At 35.2% G+C, this 21,267-nt stretch overlaps 1 protein-coding gene across 2 annotated transcripts in view; it reads right to left on the bottom strand.

Annotated features, from left to right (window-relative positions):
• The window catches only part of LOC143897444 (QRFP-like peptide receptor), a 101,777-nt gene extending 87,713 nt beyond the window's left edge, over positions 1–14,064 (bottom strand). Inside the window, exon 1 of one of the 2 annotated variants that reach the window (XR_013256924.1) lies at positions 13,779–14,064. The gene's annotated coding sequence lies outside the window, so the exon portion shown is untranslated. The remainder of the gene's footprint in view (positions 1–13,778) is intronic. The other variant, XM_077406134.1, reaches the window with a different exon arrangement.
• Between the last annotated feature and the right edge of the window lie 7,203 nt (positions 14,065–21,267).

Below are 21,267 nucleotides of genomic sequence, written 5' to 3'. Positions count from 1 at the left end.
AAATAATAAAACCGAGATTGATGGAACTAAAAATATTACATTTAGATTATATAATGTAATAAATATCTTGAAATCGCTATATATATTGTGTGTCGCATTCAAATCCGGTTTCCTTTTGGACCATGAATTCAGAAACGTATAACAATACGAAAAATTTTAAATCTTGAACTCATTGAAGAAATAATTTATATCAAGAGGAAAAACTTTTAATCACAGATTTTATTCGAAAAAACCTTCAATATAAGTTTCCATTCTGCAGCCACCAAAATTCCAAGCGTTTAATTAGCGCTCTTATACGAATTATTATTTTATACCTTTCTACTTGATCTTTATACATATTACAAGAAACGAAAATGACGTGAAAATGAAATCGACTATTCCCATGTTGCAGTTTTGCTTGCTTTACTTGCGCGTGTGCACCAACATCCATGCAAAACGTAAGTACAAAACCTAATATACCTGAGATATTGCCCGCGAAGTAAGACCGATTGCTAAAGTACTTTCAAGTGAAGCTTCAATAAATATCACATTTCGTTTAACAGCGCGACCGCATATCTCACGTCGAACTCCTCAAATAGAATAGTTCGCGTGCTTTAAATACAGCTTCGCACGTAATAAACGTGCGCGTCAGGAAAACCATCACGTAAACTGCGTGGTTTTCCTGGCGCAAATGTTTCCAATTCACTATGTTCGACATTGTGCATCGAACCCCGTTTACAGAGAAGCTTACTTGAACGCGATCGAATGAAGAATTGTGTCGCGATCGCTGGAATATTGAAAGGTAGTGCCAAACATTGTCCATTTCCGCTTTTGAAACCATGCATGCATCATATTTGTTAATAATACTGAATAACATTTTATATGGCGTGTTAACTCATGCAGTATTTTGCTTACGGAACAGTATTTTCTTTTGTAACAACCGCTTTATATAGAGAGGAAAATTGTTCGTTTTATTATTACATATATAAATTTGCGAATCAATAACATCAAATGTATTTCATTAAAATACGTGATGTTGTCTTCGATATTGTAAAAACAGATATTTTTCCAAATAATTGCCAGAAAAAGTAACATTTTCTATATCCAAAAAACAACAAGATAAGCTCTCCAAAAATATACATTTAATTTAATAAATACAAAAAAATAAAAGGCAAATGAGATGAGCAAACGCCGGTGGTGAAGCGAAAAATAAATTATACAAATGACATACGTTTCGATCTTTGGTTCAGACCCTATTCAGTGTCGCATAAATATAATAAATTAGAAATGTAGATAAGAGAATAGTTTTTTGTTAATAAATACAATAAAAACAATAGACGCATATAATTTTTATATCCATATATAGTTAGAAAAGAATTAATAAGTATCAAATACATATTAAATAGCAATCAATGAGTTATAATATATATATAGGTTTTTAAATTATGGTAGATATTAATCAGAATAGCTCGCATAAAATTATTGGTGGTACATGTCACACAACTACCATAATTTCAGGGTTAAATTTTAAGAGAAAATTCTCTCCGTGAATGGTACCGCTGTTTACCTTACAATAAAAAACTATAAAAAATTCCCAAATTTTCTGTGCAACGTCGGACCGGTCTTAAAATTTTTCTAATACTCCCCAGAATATTCTTTATAAATTTCAAAAAAATAGAAAATGGGGTTTTTGAGATAATCAAATTTTTTTGTGTTTTTTTTTTTACTCTATTTGTTTAACAATATTATTATAAAAATTTTGAGTAATTTTTTTTTTTTAATATGATCAAAATAGCGCGTATTTTATGTTGAATGAATTTTATTTTAGACGTCTAATAGGTGAAAAAATTCATTGAAAATCTTGCAGTCCTCATTTTGCGCAGGCTCTATTTCGGAAACGCTACATTTATTATAGAAACGCTCTTACATGGGTATAGTACTCGTAAAGACCTGCTAAAAAACGAGCCGCCATCAAAAATAAAAAAGTCGAGGTTTGACCCCTCGCGAATTGGCGTGGAATGCCTCATATATAATGCCTCATATATATAATATTACTGGAGATTAATTATATACATATAAATAATTTAATACTGTAACTAGCACGTGATATCTGTCAATGTAGAAACATTGATTGCCGTTAAATTTAAAAATGTGCTCACTCTAACACTTTGTTGACGTGTGACTATTTGCAGAACACCTGCTGTTCTATTCTCTTTTATGTCATATTTAATTTTAGGCAACATGTGCTACATACGCGATTGGGTTTTTGTGCTTAAACAATGCGATCAGAATTTTTTTATTTTATGATCACATACGATAATTCATGATAATAAGGCATACAAAAAGATCGAAAAAAATGGTGAATAAGCAGAAAATCACATATTTAAAAAAATGATACATTTCTATAATCATTATTTTTAAGGTAATTCTTTAATTTTAGCATAAAATAGTTTTATTTAAAAAATTGTGAATATAAGGTATAAAAGTCTTAAATGAATTTTTCTTAAAATGCAATTTTTATTTGCATCCGCTTCATCCAGCTCTTTTTTTCTGCAATTGAGAACAATTTTCCTTGTCTCTCTCTCTCAATTCTGAAAAATATTAAATATTTTAAAAGCTTGAAATATTTAGTGGAACAAAATATAGAATTAAAAATATACAATAGCTTTTTTCTAAAGATTTAAAATATATATATATATATATATATATATACAATACACAAAATATTAAATTAAAAATATACAATAGCTTTTTTCCAAACATTTTTATGTATGACAGCACTTTTTATAGATATGTACAACAATGTTCCGACAGACGCATGTACTTGACGCTTTTTTTATATCTTTTGTTAAAAAGATAAGTACCTTTACGCAGAATTCTGCTCTTGCGGGGTCATTTCTTGGTATACTGCAGAAGTCGTATTGCACGCTATTTGCATATTACAGTAAAATGTTCGCGCAGCTGACAGTCGTATGCGGGAAAAATTGTTGAAATATTTTATTTAGAGTTTATGCCATGCTTAGATGCTATGTAATAAATAGATGTCATGCTTAATATTTAACAATTTACAAATCTCGCTTTTGGGTTGACAATGTCATGAATCAATTTACGTATTCGCACCAATTCAATGTATAAAATATATCATCTAGTTCAAATCGGGAAATATTTTATTTATTCTTTTTTATTATGTGTGAAAAACAGAATATTTTTTTGCGCGTCGGAATATCTTTTTCGCGAGCCATTAGAGAATGTACGGTTATTCAATTGATTGGAAAATGCAGCTTGGCGTGGGCGGGTATGGGCTTTCTGTTGAACTTCGCTTGCGTTATTCCATCACGTTTCCCACAGCCGCGGGAAATAAAACCGTGCAACGCGGGACCAGAAAGGCTTAATTCGAGCGCCGGTCGCGGAAAGCTTTAAAATTGAATTTGGTAGAACGGTGGTAGCAGTTGACGCAGTTAATGTACCCGCTGATGTAGCGCGGGGGGTATCCCGTGAGTCCGTACGCTTCCCGTCGACCACATACCTACTTTGCGGTGAATTCAATTTTTCCTTGACAGAAATTCTGCCCACACAAGTTCTTCTTTAATAATCAAATTTACTTGTCTCTCGCCTCTATCGATATCAAAGGAAAACTATACTCAAATAGGTTTTTTTTACCAATATCAAGGGAGAAGAAGTCAAGAGAAGTTCTCACCTCCCGAGTTTTTTTTCTGTAGATGATCGCAAGTACTTGCAAAATGCTCTACACATACACATAGATTGAAAATTGCAGTTGCGGATTGCGAAGACCGCGCAAAAAGCATTTGCACGGTGTTTGATTTTATCCGCGGGTTTTTTATATCATTAGCGAGCTTCGACGTGCCTCGAGATTGCAGGTTAATTCGATGTCCACTACGTTATTATGCCCAAATGATTTTTCTCTCGTTTTTCTTTCGTATAATATCGCTCGCTTGGGAAATACATTACGGACGTGGCCGCAATGTATTTGCGATCCAAAGCTGCAGTGCCGCCGCTCTTCGCTCTATTTGATAATTCAATTTTCTCCGTCGGAAATGGAATCTCAGCTTCTCGTCAGATATGCCAACGGTCTTCCGAGAAGCTGTCAAATAGCGACCGTCGCGGCGTCGTCGCTATATAGTCGTAGTAAATAAAAAATATTAGTATATCTATTACATTAAAATATAAAATTTTAAGTGTCTTTCGCTGAATATAATAGTAACAGTTGACGTAGCCCTACGTCTACTTTCCTTCGCTGAATACTTTAACATGAAATAATGTAGTAACAGTTGACGTAGTTCTACGTTGTTGTTTGCGGCAGTTGTTACTGTGCCCGTTTTTTTGTTAATAACTTATTTTGAATAAACAATGAGCTCGCCTTCGGCTCGTGCGTCCACTCCACAACTCGTGTCCAATTCTCAACTTCCCGCACTTGTTACACAAATAACTATTATATTTTAATGTAATAGATATTAATATTTTTTATTATGATAGATATTAAAATCAGAATAGCTCGCAAAAAATTCTTGGTGGTACATGTTGCCCCACAGCTACCATAATTTCAGGGTAAATTTTAAGAGAAAATTCTCTCCGTGCATACCTCTGTCTACCTTACAAAAAAATCTATTAAAAATTCCCAAATTTTCTGCGCAACTTCGGACCGGTCTTAACATTTTTTTAATACTCCCCAAAATATTCCTTATAAATTTCAAAAAAAATAAAAAATGAGGTTTTTGAGATATTCAAATTTTTTGTGTTTTTTTACTCTATTTGTTTAACAATAGTATTATAAAAATTTTGAGTAATTTTTTTTAAATATGATCAAAATAGCATATTTTATGTTGAATGAATTTTTTTTCTCAGACGTCTAATAAGCGAAAAAATTCATTGAAAATCTTACAGTTCTCATTTTGCGCAGGCTCTATTTCGGAAACGCTACATTTATTATAGAAACGCTCTTACATGGGTATAGCACTCGTAAAGACCTGCTAAAAAACGAGCCGCCATAAAAAATAAAAAAGTCGAGGTTTGACCCCTCACGAATTGGCGTGGAATGCCCCATATATACACACACACACACACACACACACACACACACACACACACACACACACAATATTGCTGTAGATTAATTTTATCTGTTTGTCTCATTATACAACGGTAGTCATAAAAGTATGCTTGATAGAATATAAGTTGCTATCAGAATCGATTTATGATATTTCATATGTACATCGACGTCACAATAAAGCTATCTAATAAATATAGCTATCTCAAATTTGTCTTGATATTAATGAAACATTTATTAAATACAGATAGATTTATCATCAGTTACATCAGTTTTTAGAATTCTTCGTGCACTTGTACGTTTACATTTTCATCTTATATATACGCGCAATAATTTACATTGTTATAGCGGCACTAATCAGAATGACATATGCGAAAAGTTAGCATATTATACCTGCTACGATACTCGAGAAAATTACAATTATTAAACCGGAAATACGACTCTAACGAAGATATGAACTGTTGCTCGTGATAAATTACTTCAGTGAATTGCGTTTGTTAAATTACAGACAAATTGTGTTTACTCACGTAATGAAGTCGTCGGACCTTAATAAAACGTCGAATAATTCGCTTCTTGACCTTTTCTATAGTATTTCTGGAACTATATGTAATAGCATCTAGATGCATAGTATTTATATAAATAGTATCCAGATGTATATGTCTACTTATTATTTACATTAAGTCTATTTTTCTCGTATCTATTTCTTTATATTGCAAGGCTATCCATATTCATTATAAACGGAACGAAGGACTCCAATAATAATTGATGATTGCAAAACGCGGAGCCGTTATTAAACATAGATTAAAGCGCAATAAATCGAAGAAAATGGTTTGTTCGACGAGAAGCGAGAAAACCAATAATGAAGAAAATGAAGGGATTGAAAAACCGTTGCGCACAATTAACCGAACTTCCTAATACAATTAGAAAAGCGTTATCGAAAATCCCACGACAATTCCGTTAGCAAGGCTCTGCGTGCTCGTCCCCGCCGTTGGAAATAATCTATTGGTAACGAATCACTACGTGAGAATCATTCAAAATGATCAAATTATTAGCAGAGCATGTCTTTCGTCCAAAGAAACGCCCGCGATTTTTACAGATATGAAACCTATTTCATATCGGGTTACAATCGAACGGGAATATTTTCTTCTACAGAGAAGTTTATATTACATTCTCAATTTATACTTGCAGTATTTTATTTACGTTACAACTCTGTCCGTTTCTTTACACAGGTAATGCTTTCTGTCTCGCTAAGTCATCAAAAATCCACCTAACATGGATCGAAACATTTAGAGAGTATCCTTTTTTAATTAATTTTTTAAATAATTAGAGCGCGTGCCATATTATTCATTTTCTAATGCCATGCGATTTTTCTTGCATAAAATACAGTGAGAAAAACTTAATTTTAAATTTATCATTTAGAATCTTTTCATAAATATTTCGTTTGACGAGATAGAGATTTCTGCGTAAATGAACTAATGTAATCGCACGAGTGCACAGATTGATGTTTCGCCGCGATCAACGGCGAATGTCGTCGTTGATTAAACGGCGCGAATCCCATCCTGGTGACGGCGATTTTAATTTAAGGCTATCAACTGCGAACAGTAGATCGATAGATAATAGGCCAGAATTCTAAAGACTCCATATATACAAGACCATATGGTCTTTAACATGTGTATATGTATACGCATATGCGCGTATGAGCATAACGCGGAAGGTATAATTCGGCTCTCGCGAAAGTAATTCGGTTACTTCGTCTCATCGTCGCGTAACTTCGTGTCGGCAGACACACCAGCCCGTTATTTCGGCCACGCTGATTTCTGTCATCGAACGACCGTTCCGGGCCAGCTGGCAACGGGCCCGCGCCCCGTTTCACCCTTTTCCGCCACATGAATGTGGCGCAATCCGAACGGACACGTGGAGAAAAGCGAGCATTTTATTTTCGTGCGCGATATTGTACGTCCGCGCCAATCGCGAAGCTGTTATTTGTCGCGACGTACGTGGGAAACGTATACGTATATATACGAGGAAACACATGGTCTTTTCACATTTTCAATTTTAGTTCCGATAAAGACAGTAATCTGTCAGGCGAGTGCTCGCTTCCGAAATGAATATAGAAAGTTTCACAAAATCGGCTTGAAGTTTATAAGAACTTTACGCTTTCTCATGTCTTGTTCCTCTTGTTGAGATGTAAGCGAATCTAACTTTACGAAATTCTGACGCGTAAATTTTCCTGTCGCGAAATCGTTTTATCAACTGGCAGAACACTGCAAAATTTAAGACCGCTGACTCCTGTTAGCTGCTTCTACGTTCTTAAATATAGGTAAAAATCAATTTGTTATGCAAATATGATAATTCCAATGCTAAGATATTTTTATCCATACCACACACGGAAATTATCTTTTTTATATTAGAAGTTATAACGTCTCAATTCTCGAATATGTAAACTAAATAATATACTTATTATATCGCGTTGTTCAATTTCCTTGCACACGAATATGGATCCAGTAAGCAAGAACCATCAAGAAACATTTCAACTATGTTGCATTAACATTACAACGTTGCTGCAATGTAGTTGAAATATTTTTTTATGTTTTTCGCTTACCGAGGGCTGATGTTAACGAGAAAATCGCAACAAAAGAAAATCGCTGTAGTCTCTTTGTATAGTCGCAATTGCTATAAAGCTGATAATTCAACTGGTGGAAAGAAATCTCTATGTAAATGTCTATTTTAGCAGTTATTCGATTAATTTGCATCAGTCAACGAATACGGGATGCAGCGGGATGCAGCAGCAGCTTATCAAAGTCCTGCGGCGAGATAGAAAAGAAAATTAAAAAAAAACTGCGACAAAATGGGAAAGATTTGCATGCAAATTGACCCAAGCCGTCTTTCCCGCGCCGATTCAACGGTATCTCGGTTACGTTTTTCATTCCCGTGTGCCGTGCGATTTGCAATTTATTTCGCCGTTCCATCCATCCTCCTCCGGCAGTAGCGGACCAGATAAGCTTCGCTCATCGCCACCTGATCGTCATTCGCGAGATACTCGGCGATAACGTCGGTGGCGCCCGTGATTTATACCACTAAACAAGTAGCACGTGTCGGACATAAATTTATATTTATAGGACGGACCGCGTAAACGCGGCACACTGCAGCCTCGCGTGCAAGTACCCGTAATACTTCCACCAAAGACAATCGATTCGCTTTTAATAACGGGGAAAAGGGGCAGACGCTTCAAGTGGCCGGCCACTTCGCAAAATAGTAATTTTATTGTTTCGAGAAGAGCGACCTTTAAGAGAGAGTCACAATACTGTGAGAAAAAAGACGTACTTTGAGAATGCAAAGATACTAAAAACTCCGGGCCAGTTAGCCAGTTTGATTCACGCATTGAAAAAAAAAATTATTAATCTAAAAAAATATTTAGTCCGATACATGCAACTAAACCAAGAACTAAACATGTTAGTTAGTTAACTAAACATTAGTTGTTTCAACAATTATTAAGTTGCACTATAAAAGGTATAGTGCATTCATGTCAACCATCAAAATTTTTTAATTAAAAAAAAAGAATTGATTAATTCAACTAATGTTTAGTTAAACTAACTAAAATGTTTAGTTGCACGTATTAGACTAAATATTTTTTCGGATTAATAAATTTTTTTTCTCAGTGCGTGTATGGGGAAAACGAGTTTTCCTATACTCGAATATCTCATTCACTCAAGTGACTTATATTCGCCTGTTCACTGTCGATTACTCAGGATCTGGTTTCCCATCAGATTATCTATAAATGCATGTATTCACACACACAGCCCTTACAAGCTATTTAATAATAAATATAAATCATCTCTAGGTACCTCATTTTTTACATTTTATCGATTATTAAATTATCATTTATTACATTATTTTGTTAATATAAATAAAACTACAAGTAAATCGTAGAAATTATAAAAATATCGATTACTGTTGACGGTTACATATAGGTAAAACGTCAAACGTGTGCTGCTCGAAAAGTTAAACAATCTAAGCTAAATAATAAATATTAAGCTCGACAAATATTAAATATGTGCTCTTCAAAGGGTTAAGCGGTGCGTTTCAATAAATACCAAGTAGATAAACATCTCGGCAATCAAGGGAACTAGACCGTTCGCCGAGAATATCTATGAATATCAAAAGCCTGGGAGCAGTAGACGGAGCCGCTACTTAATCCTCCTCGCTTTGTTCGAAATTCGAGAGCACTTTAGATCTGTTTCGTAAAGTTGAAAGGGTTCTATCGCGATCATTCCGAAGCTCTCCCGCTCTCATTTAGCTCGCAAGCTTCATTGTTGTTTCTTCCGTTCGTCTTCAAGACAGTTGATTCACCTCTTGTCCCTGGCCTCTTAATAAAATGGAGCGCATTGTACCCGCTTAACTCGAGAATTTCGCGTTTTTCCTCATTCCGCACTTGAGTTGTAATATCGTTCTAATTTCTTCCAACCTCTCGTTTTATTCTCAATTTCGATAATCGTCCGAAAAGACTTTTCACCTGCCGATTCGAGGATAAGCGTCGTGGTAAAAAAAAAACTCATTGCGGAAGTCGTTCGAATTGGCTTATTGTTAGTGGATTAAATGGATTGGATTAAGTGGTTAATAACATTTATTTAGAAGGGACACGAACTGCCGAAGTGACATGGTAAACGGGTGTGATACCTGACATATTGCGAGCTTATGCTCGACACAACGTCATGTCGCGTCAAGAATAGATCTAGCATTCAGTTGCGGAATTCCCAAGTCTTCTCGTCATATTTTAATACATTTCTCGGACTGTCTGAGCAGCGTGTAACGAAACAAAATAAAAGCGTCTCCTTAGAAATAATCTTTAACATCAATTTTATCCGACTCGTTTCATCGTAATATTTCCTACAGTAACATCGGGTAGTTATGGGCTCTAAAAAAAAAAACAAGACATAAAACCTGGGAGTATAATAAAGACAAGGATCATATATAGTATAGCGATTCAAGTACACATCGTTACGAGAGATAACAAATCATAATAATGTTCTTACACTACCAAGTCGCTAACTTGACCATATAATAAATTCCATGGAAGTTTTGCTACTGCAATTGTATAGTCTTCAGCTTTGATACGTTTTCATTATATTATAAGTTTTCTTGATAGGAGTTATTTTAATGATGATAATGACAATTTCTACCCATATCTTTTTAAGATTTATTATAAAATTATAAACTGTGTTTATATCACTGTTAAATATTAAAAGATGAAATTTAAACCTACACCTTGAGTTAAATAACATTTTCTAACTACTGCGTGTGTCGAAATGTATTATTTTAACACAAACGGCGTTATTTTAACTTCATTGGTTTAGTAAAATTAACATTGTTTTAGTTTAATTAACGACATGTTGAGTAGGAATAGTAGCGACTTAATTTGACACTACTAGTTTAACAGTGATGAAAGACTTTTTATCGTAGAATTTGTATCGTATCACTATATTAAGATTAATCGAGTAGTCCGCGTTATAAAAATGTCTAAACACGACAAGAGACAATTTAAGAAATTATATTTTAAATTAATCGATTTACACGTGCTTCATTGTCAATAAACTCATAGTACAATTGTTAATAATGTCAAACGCTAGAAAAACGACGCTAGAAAAAGATTTTAAGACGCACTAGAAAACTGCTGTAGGAGAATTTAAATAAAATATGCAACGTTCGCTTGAACATGACTATATGCATGACGGAAACAGTTTGTTTTGCGTTTCGAGTACTTAACAGCGTTCAGTTACAGTCAAAACCTTGAGAAAATATACAGAGTAATTTTTTTAACGCTTAGTAATTCGTCAATGAAAATCACCATTGTTACGCAATATGATATTAACAGACGATAATTATCGCGAACTGCGTGAAATTCTTGCTTCAAAATAATACAGAATTAAATGTTATCTCTCTCGAAAATTTTCGTCTACCTGAAAGAAAATTAATACGCAAATATTCAGTTTCCATTTTGGAAGATCGGTGTTCAATTTCACTGGGGATAAATTATTCTCTGTCTCGATTTTTCTCTTAATTTATTTATTTCAGTGCAGAAAATATTGACAGTCGCGAGATTTCCATCGTTTATGAAAGATCGAGTCGACCTTTTCGCCTTCTGACTCCATCCTTTCTTTCTTCTGGTTTCTCTCTCTCTCACTTTCTCTTTTCTTTTTTTTAATTTTTTTCCGTTGTTGATAGACGCGTGTGCGAGTAGGCTATTCAATGTCAATCGCATAAATAAGTGCACAAACTTACATGGGGCACGTGATACTTGTTCGCTGATATAAATCGACTTACAGCTGTAGGTGCAATACATTCAGCAAGGCCGGCAGGAAGCGAAATTAGGGCAAACGAAGGATACTCCCCGGCGTGTCGTTTTCGATCTAGCGGTAAAGGACAGGGAGGTCTCGTTCGGAAATTGATCCTACATTAATATCATCTTATGCCATTTTCGCTGCGAGTATGCGTCGTTGCGTGCGAAATTGTTTTAAAGTAATGTATATGTAAAGGAACTCGATATGGTTAAATTTATATATAAATTTTTTAGCAGAGATTTTTTTTAATCCGGGAATATTATTATTATTACCATTGATAATATTGCGTATTGCGTTTATGTCAACGATATAATTTTTATTAATTTTATGATTTTCAAAAAAGATAATTTTTATTATTACTAAATTAAATTTATTTAAATATTTTACTGTATCTCTCTCTCTCTCTAGCGCGCAATTACGTGTACGCTACGCGCATATTTGTTTAATTCTTTTTATAATTATTTTTTACTTGTTTTTCAAATTTACTAATTTTTTATTTTATTTGTTTTAAAAACTATTGGAGGAAATTTTAATTATATTACACGTTTCATGTAGTATCGAAATCTTCTTTTCTCGAAAAGAATAATTATCTTGTTAAATCATTCTTTTAGATTTATTTAGAAAATGAACAGTATCTGATGTTCATCGTACCTTTTAACACATTTACTAATAGCAGTAAAATAAGTTTGTTGAATAAATTATCAAAAATTTTGTATCTCTTAGCAATGGCTTTAGTTGTTTGAATGAAAGAAACTTGGACTTCGTCTGCTGTGTCAGCTCGAAAGTTGTCACACTTGTGCGTAGTGTATTCCTAGAGTTTGATCCATTTTAAAGCTAAAGCCGTTTTTACTCCTCTCAAAAATTGTCTACACGTGACAGGTAATTTTCCAAGTTATTTTAAGAATATACCGAAATCTAATCTATTAATCGTCAAAGCGTACTTTAGTCAGCACTCTAGCCAGGAAACTCTTCCTGCGTTTCAGATAACGCTTCTTTTTTGCGATATCTCGCAACCGTTAAAATATTAAATTGTGCAAATAAGAGTGAGGCGTAGGTAGAGGCAGAAGCGCTCGTTCAGACGTAAAAGTACGAAGCAAAAATACAATTCGCATTTTATGCACACAATTCGCGAACCTCTCTCCGAGATCCTTCCGCGCGTATTCCATTATATTTTCCTCGGTAAATAACGACAAGAGAGAATCTCTGTCGTGGCGTGCTCAAATTCAGATTTCGCGATTCGCGCACAATGAAATTCAGCCGTCACGATTAATCTTCGATGCGTCCGCCCCGAAATAGACGCGTAATACATAAGTAAAATATATACACTTTTGCTACCGGTCCGCGCGACTCTGCACTTTGCCCAGAAAAATAAATTTCTCTGCGCGCGCGAGCCAAGTTTCTAAAGAGGCAAACATATGTCGGGAAAGATGAACGAACGATGACCCGTTTGGCAATCAACTCGAACTACGATCAAATATTTTCCCACTGAAGAAGTAGAGTTTATATTAATCTTACATATCATCTTACAACGCAGACCGTGCAAGATGCTATAAAAAAATCTTCTTAACGGAAGAAAGATTTCGAGAAAGACTCCTATAAAAATATCCCCAATCGAATATTATTTTTTATTTTTGTTACGATCGAAGAACCCCTTCAACATGTAAGAATGCAAAAATCTGTTTTTAATCAAAAGAGACGTGATTTAATCCATTTTCGTGATCACGGACGAGAGTATATTAACTTCGTTGAGAGAAGCTCGAGATGGGTGGGCGTTTGTTCCGTAACGAAGCCGATTACAGAAATTACGACGCAAATTGTGGGAGAATTTATACATATATTCGCGGGTGTCGATCACTTAGGAGCAATGTAGAAAAATTTTTGGAGATTTGCGGAACTGGGAATCAACAAGTGTATGCACGATACAAAAATTCAATAAAAGATGTACTTAATACGATAACATATATCTCATCTGTCGTGAAATACAATAGAAGTAGTGTAGCACTAAAAATAAAGTATCCGCCGTAGATCTGAAGAACATAAATTTTCACGCGGGCTTTAAAAATGTACGAGACTACGAAGATAAAAGTTCCGGAAGTGGAAGGCAAGTTTTTGATCAAAAATTCATTTTGTCGAATATGATGATAAAAACTAATAATCAACACATAATGATATTATCATGGCGCACATACCGTCATCCGTCATAAATGTTTTATTCATCATAAGCGACCGCATTATGTCATTGTATCTTTTCAGGGCACACGAAAGTCTGCTAATGATGCGCAATAAACGGGATATCGAGAGTCAACTCGCGTATTAATTAAAGCCGAGCGTGTCCGGTGGCCGAAACGTGGACAGAGAGAAGAATTCGATTGAGAAGAACAGAGGTATGTACATACCTTCACTTCCGATGATCCAAGTCGCTCCGTCGCCGTCGGCGCACTGTCACTCGCCGGCCAACTTCTCACCGTTCGCCGGCGACTTTAAAAGCGATTCGCGAATTCGCGACAACCTTCAGGCCTCACCACTGTCGCGGAGAACATACAAGGGATAATGCGATGCACTCCGGCACGGGGCAAAAGAGGTTCACTTCCGCGTGTCGCGCGAGAAAATCGGACCCAACCGTGAGCGGGATCTGCGGGATGACACGACTCATCTAGGCGCCGATTGTAAACTGGAAACAGAGCGCGCCGCGCGAACGAACGAACTGCCCGCCAAGCAGAGCGCCGGCGGACGCGGCCGAGCGCGCCCGAGGAAAAGCCGCGAAAAGCCGCCGGCGCGTATCGTTTTCGCGCCAAAAGCGCGGGGAAACTTCACTTGTTCGTCGCGATTAGTTTTTTGCTCGAAACTTTTGCGATGCGTCGCCTGGTCGGAGGTATCGTTTTTCGAATCGGGTTCGTTCACTTGAATTTAAAAGGATGATGACGCGTCTGTTTAGCGTGGAAAAGATTTGCGATTAAAGCTGCGGATCGCCGAAAAGTTTTGTTGTATTTTTGTCATTTTTGACGCGGACGATATGGCTCGCGTGCGCGCGTACATTTTTAATCCGTCGTAATTGACCGTTAAAAAAATAACTTTAAATATAAATGGGACTCGATTTTGTAGAAATAAAAATGTCGGACGTTTTTACGTGTGAAATATTTTTGTACGTTTGTCACACTTGTTAACAATTTCAGCACCGAAAAATACAAGCTAAATAGATTAAACAGTTTATATTTATACAAAGTGCAATTACCGTTCCGTTTCTCGTTTCTACACCTATACTTGATAACTGCGATTAAAATAAACACATATCGTCTTTATCACTATAAATCCAAGTGTGTTATTTCTACACGCATAAAAGTTTAAATAATGACATTTGCCTGAAGCTCGTTTTACATGTTTTGTTGCGTGTTAAATTAACACGTTTAATCGTATTAAATTAAAAGTTAATACATTCAACCGTGTTAAATGACATGACTTAAAACGGCAAGGAACGTGTAAGAAGAGTTTCAGTTAACACACTTTAGATGTGCAGTGATTTTTCCAAAATATGGTTAATAAGCTAATTAACAATTATATTCCAAATAATTTATAGTAGCTGTTACAATGGAGTGATGGCCAAACTCTGACAGGAATAAAGCACCCTCATCTAAGCGAAATTAAAAATATCGATTATTTTGATCATTCTACCCTTATCCAACGAGATATCTGTCCTTGTCAGATTGCAAAGCCGCTGTACACTGCGTGTGTGTACATGCATAAAATCTGCGATTAATGAAAATCTTTCTTATTAGGCTTTTAATCTTAGTTTTAATGATCCAACGTTGTTCTTTGATCTAGTCCGATTAGTGGGGTACTTTCGATTTGTACACGTAATAATAGTAATTGTATACGTATATGATTCGTATATTAAACGAAAATTTCCATGAAGTGACAGCTCAAGGTACAAAAGATATTAGGTACACCAAGTATAGTATCAAATATAATTTTTCCAATTCTTTTAAGTTTTTAGTCTTCAATTTATCACTCCACCCATTATTTCTGTATGTGCGTGTTAAAGGGATTTCAAATCTGTAAAGCCAATTCGAAGAAAATCATACACCTATAATATCGGCCATTATATTGCCGTCGCTCCAGGATCCCTTTAATTACGATATATTGATCAATACCTGACAATCGCTTAACGTAATTGCGCTTCGAGGAAAGAAATTTGAAACATGAAGTCTCGTTGGTTCCCCTCGTAGCGCACGGAAACAGATCTTGAGATCCCGCACGGAACTTTTAACGCACAGCGAGCAAAGGTTCCCATGCAAAGGGTGATCACAGAGTAAATCTTCGCATAATAATCGCGTTTGAACGGTAACAATCGTATAAGACAAACGAAGCGTAATTCAAAGTCGATTCATCGCGGCACATTTCGCGATTGATATATGATTCAAAAAACAGTTCTCCTAATAATTATTTGCAAAATAAAAAAAGTTTAAAATATTTTTAAGGATATTAAAAACAAACGATAATTAAGTTGGAACGATTGATTTCATGCGCATAATTTTTTCTGAGCGACTTTTGGCTTGAACATTGTTTGAATTGATTTTTACAAATTTGATGTTTTAACATATTTAAGTATTTAAAATTATTAGTAGATGACGTACATTTCATGCTAATCTTATTTTTAAAATATGTTAAAAAAAACCTTCTAATATTATTGAAATTTGCTCACACTCAGTTATATATATTAAAAATTCAAATAAGCCGTGTAATGTCTTAAATTCCCGGAATTTAAAGCAGAGTAATGATTCGAGAAATGTACATAAAAAGATAATTGCCAATATGTTTTCAAATTCTCTAATACTATAATTTCCACTCATGCGGGCAAACGATCAATATGCTTCATGTTCTAAAATGCACCAAGGATTATACCCAAGCAGAACAACCACAACCCAAGGAATCATAATGATGACGTCAAAATGACGTTGAAGACGTTGAAATAGAAGTAAAAAGTAACTTTTAATAATCATTTTGGAGTCATCTTGATGCTATTTTGATGTAATCGTGATTTTTTGTTTATTTTTTGTTTGACAGTAAAAGAGAGAACCTGAATACAATTGGGCTAATATAATAATAATAAGAAGAAGAAGAAGAAGCAGCAAGTACTTTGATATTTGCTCGATGTCTAACGTGTTTCACGCATGTGCGTTACGCATATAAACAAAACATTTAGCTTCTGTGCGTTTGCGCGAGCAAAGATTAATATCTGAAATATCTTCAACCTATATTATCAAATCTTGCCCTCGCGTCACATTCGAGTATTGTATTAAAATAATTGAGAAAAGACCGCAAGATTTCATCCGTAAAGTCTCTTTGTAAGCAGTAGGCACAGCGTGTGAGAGTACACACGTATACGCACATAGTAGCACATAGTGCGTGTTGATAAGCACTGAACGTATGTTACTGGCCGAGAGATAACGCGCGCTTTTTATTAATAACCGTTTTTTTTTTTGTTTATTTTTTTTTTCTTTTTTTTTTTATTTTTTTTTTTTTTTATTTTTAGTTCTGCCTGATGAGTATCGGCTGTTATTGTCGTCCCAAACGTCGTTTTATTTACAAAATTAATTGTCTGACATTATATATATCTAATATATCTTAAAAAAAAATTTCTCTTTTTTATTTATTATTAAATTAAATATTTGCGTTGAATTTTCAAATTTATAGATACATTTTTTATCAATTCAAGTGCATGTTTTATCAATCAAGTGCATGTTCTGTACTTTCTTGTATGTATGTATCACGCGTGTATCATACTTTGGCTTACTGTTTCCTAGTCCAACTGCTGAGAGAGCGTTAGTGAACAATGAAAATTATCACAATCTCATCTCTTTTTCTGTACGGCTAACTAATCCAAGGTCGGTAAATGGACGCGGCGACAGATAAGGTCGTCGCACGGTTGCCATTTTTGACCCAGTGAGTATGTATTATTATTGTATATTATTGTACAACATACGGCGTGGTTGTGAAGCGGTACTGCGGTTGTAAAGCGTGTTGTAGAAGATGGTTGAACTTCATCTTTCACGACTACACCAGATGTGAACGTAAGAGCCAACCAATCAGAGTGCATTCGAAATACACACTGCACTCTGATTGGTTGCATTAATTAAAATTACAACGTATCGTTACTCTATTGTAGATTGATCCATTGTACTACATACAAGATTCACGACTACTACTACTCCTACTCCTACAACCCTACGTTTACGCAATTGTAGAATAGCCTTAGCACATAATGCATAACGCATAAGGAAACTTGATAAAAATATTTTACTGAAATTCTCTCTCAAAATTGACCCCATTTCGTTATTATTCCGTAAGTTTCACGATACCAGAGAGAAACCTGAGAGAGGCCATCCCGGCCTTTTTCGTGTGTTGCTGTGTTGCATTTTCCGACGCGTTGCCTGAGAAAGTGCAACTCAACTACGTCGTTTTGCTCGGTAACCGCACATGGTTTGCGTCCGTGCTAATGGTTCGTGTCCGAACTAGCCAGCTGAAGAGGATATTATATTCTAGCCGCGGCGGTCGCGCTCGGCCGGCCCGGCGCCGGCGCCTCTGACGCGAGGAACAGCAAAAAAGCCCGAAATCGTATTCAACCACATGGAAATGCGGTATATATTAACATCGTAAAGTATCGAATATTTAATCAAATCAAAGTAAAATTTATAAACAAATTCTTCAAAATATATAATTTTCCATCTTGCGTATTCTAATTAATAACGAATTACGATAATTAAAATTGCAAAATTAAGGGCGGATTCTCTTTTTTTTCCGCTAAATTTATCGCTTTTTTCGGTGAAGAAACTATACAACGGATCAATGCGAATTTTGGGGCATGTGGATTTATTTATCTTTTATCTATTCACAAAAAAATTAAAAATTATTTTCTCCCAAAAATACGCCTCCCATCGCGCGATGATCCCCAGTTGACGGTGTGCACGATTTGAGTCTTCCCATTAATTTTGCAACAAAAACCCAAGAACATTTTACTTTACACACATATCGTTTGACGAAAAAAAAAAGCAATACGTTGAATATTTTTTTGGTTAAATCGATATTTTGAGTTTAAAACATCACCGAATCTTCAATTTTTTTTCGCTTCGTCAAACGATAGCTACATGTGTGTTAAAGTAAAATGTTCTTGGGTTTTTGTTGCAGAATTAAGTACAAGCGTGTAAAAAATTTGTAACAAAATTTTACTTCGCGTTCTATGAATATTGCGTTATACATATAAATATCTCAATTATATCTCGCAAAAAAATAAAATTTATAATGTAGACAAAATTAAAAAATTAATAATAACAAATTTTTCAAAAAACCGACCGCGAAAACACAAAGATGCGTTATTTATGCATGTTTTTCATGCGGTACGCATCTCGAAAATATATCAAGTAAGATATACAGAATAAAATGACGTGAGATCCGAGAAAAAGAAACTTCCCGTACAATTAATATTATAATTAAATATTATAATTAATCAATAACCGCATTGTTATAATTGAATAATTAAATAATATATGCAAATCTTTATTTTACGATTATCGATATAAATGTATCTCGTTATATCTTTCACTTTCTATCAAAATTATTTTGATACATTATATATTAATAATATATAATGTAGTCACATATATATTATTGCAAAACTGAATAATTGTACTATATCATCAATTTTAAAATAATTTAAAAATTTTCAACGTTTCTCGACAGAATATTTAGAATCTCACGTCATGTTACTTGACTTTATGTAGCACAAATTTTTCAATAAAAAATAGATGGATAGGCTACAAAAAATTAGGGTATAATCGATGCTTTGTTCAAATAAATTTTAGTAATAAATAATTATCACGTTTTCTATCAAATAAATTCTAAATATCTATATATTGCTTCTTTGCATCGATTTACATAATATTTGATCTTGGTTAAATATAAGTATGGAAAGGAATATGGAGAGAGATATAAAAATAAAACACATCCTAACTATAACTCGTAATTTTTTCCTATCTACAAATATTTCTTTCTTATAACATCTAACACAATATTTTACTTATTCTTATCTTTTTTATATAAAAAAAATGTTGCAAAAATAATTCTTTAAAAAATCTAAAAAAAAATTTGTATTTAAAAAATCATTACTTTTATATTATTAGAGTATTATTTTACTTTTTCTTTTGTGTGTCTAAAATATTCATTACTAACTCTAGTTTTAAGTAAAATTGATCAATATACTAAAATTTCCAAAATTTAATTTATTATGTAAATTTTATTTAAAAGTCAATAATATAGAAGACAGTTTTGTGTTAACATAATTTGATGAGCTCTTCGCGAGCTCGGTGCGTGCGAAGTGTGCGAGTATTTCCGCAAGCACACTGGCGCACAATAATTCAATAACAATCAGTAAATACAACGATAAACAAATGATACCAAGATTAAATATATGCCATAATCAGTTTTAGCCCATCCATTTTAAGGCAATGGATCTACGAAATGTAATATTTTCACACTATAAATTATTGTAATTTGACATGTGTACCGAGATATATTTTTTGCTCTATATTTAATTATTCGTAGATTCGTTACCTCAATAAAAAAAAATGTCTCATTGACTCACCGATTCGATGCGCAACGGGCGGAGTTATGCAGCCACGTAGCTACGGCGATACTGTAACATACAAACGGAAGATTTAAATTAAAAAAGCGCTCAAAATTATTAACACTTGAAAAGTTGATTCTTACGCGTCTCTAATTCGTCTTTCAATAAAATATTTAGCAATACAATTATCTGTTTATCGAAACAGATCTTTACAGGAATAAAATTTTAGATAACAAATTCTCTTTCTTTAATTACTTTTAACTTAAATACTTTTAACTTTAAATTAAACAATTCGATTGAAAGGAAACACATTATTAATTTTATATATAGCTAAGAGATGATACTTACCCCAAGGTTGCTCCGCCGGTGCCCGATGCCTCTCTCAGGCTTCCTCCTCCTCTCAGGACGTCAGGCTTTCTCCTTCCTTTCCTCCTCCTCTAAACGCACAGGCGGCACAGGACACTCGCGAGTCGACGCGACAATTCCGGCACAGCGTTCAAAGCGCGACACGAGATACACATTCGCGATTCGCGAGCCCCAGACATGGCGGGACGAGCGATTATCACCCGCGAATATCACAGCGAAACTGCGTCGTTCACAATTGCCGTACATATCTTCGCCTCGACGTCTCGAGCGAGCAATTCGCGCGCACGACACGTTCATTTCGACAAACGCTTGATATGCACACTTGTAAATTGTTGAACACACAGACCGCGCGTACTCGCGTAGCGCGTATTCCCGCGGCCCGCGAAACGAGGAAGCAGGAATGCCAATCACCGAAACGAGCGCGTTCCGAAAACAACACGAAGCACGGTGACGTCGATGACGAGCGCGCGCGGAGCACAAACACTTCCTACCTGTGCGAACGTCCTCGGGAGAATGATAGCTGAGTCACTCACGCAGGTAACACTACTCCGAGCGTTGACGGAAACAAGTGACAAGTCCGCTCATCGTCAAAAACAACGTCGAAAACGCGCCGATCTTCGAGATACGGAGCTTCCGAGTTCAACGGTCGCGCCGCTAGTACGGGTTGGTACGGACTGCCGACTGCCACGGACTGCGCAGTGCGCGGTGCCTACACTGCCTACTACGTCACCGTATCGATCCGCCGCCCGCCGCGCCGGCGCATGACGTCACGGCCTACCCCTCCTCGCGGCACGACGCGCGCGGCCGCGGCCGGTTCAAAAATACCGAAAACTTTCAACGAACAATAAGAGATCAACGTATGCCGAATCTTTCGTTAACTTTCACAGGTTTAACTGGCTGTA

The sequence above is a fragment of the Temnothorax americanus genome, unplaced genomic scaffold, assembly GCF_048541705.1.
Source record: "Temnothorax americanus isolate GAGA-0224 unplaced genomic scaffold, ASM4854170v1 Scaffold20, whole genome shotgun sequence".
NCBI lineage: Eukaryota > Metazoa > Arthropoda > Insecta > Hymenoptera > Formicidae > Temnothorax > Temnothorax americanus.
The sequence above is the reverse complement of the archived record's forward strand: the minus strand, read 5'-3'. Positions and strand labels throughout refer to the sequence as shown.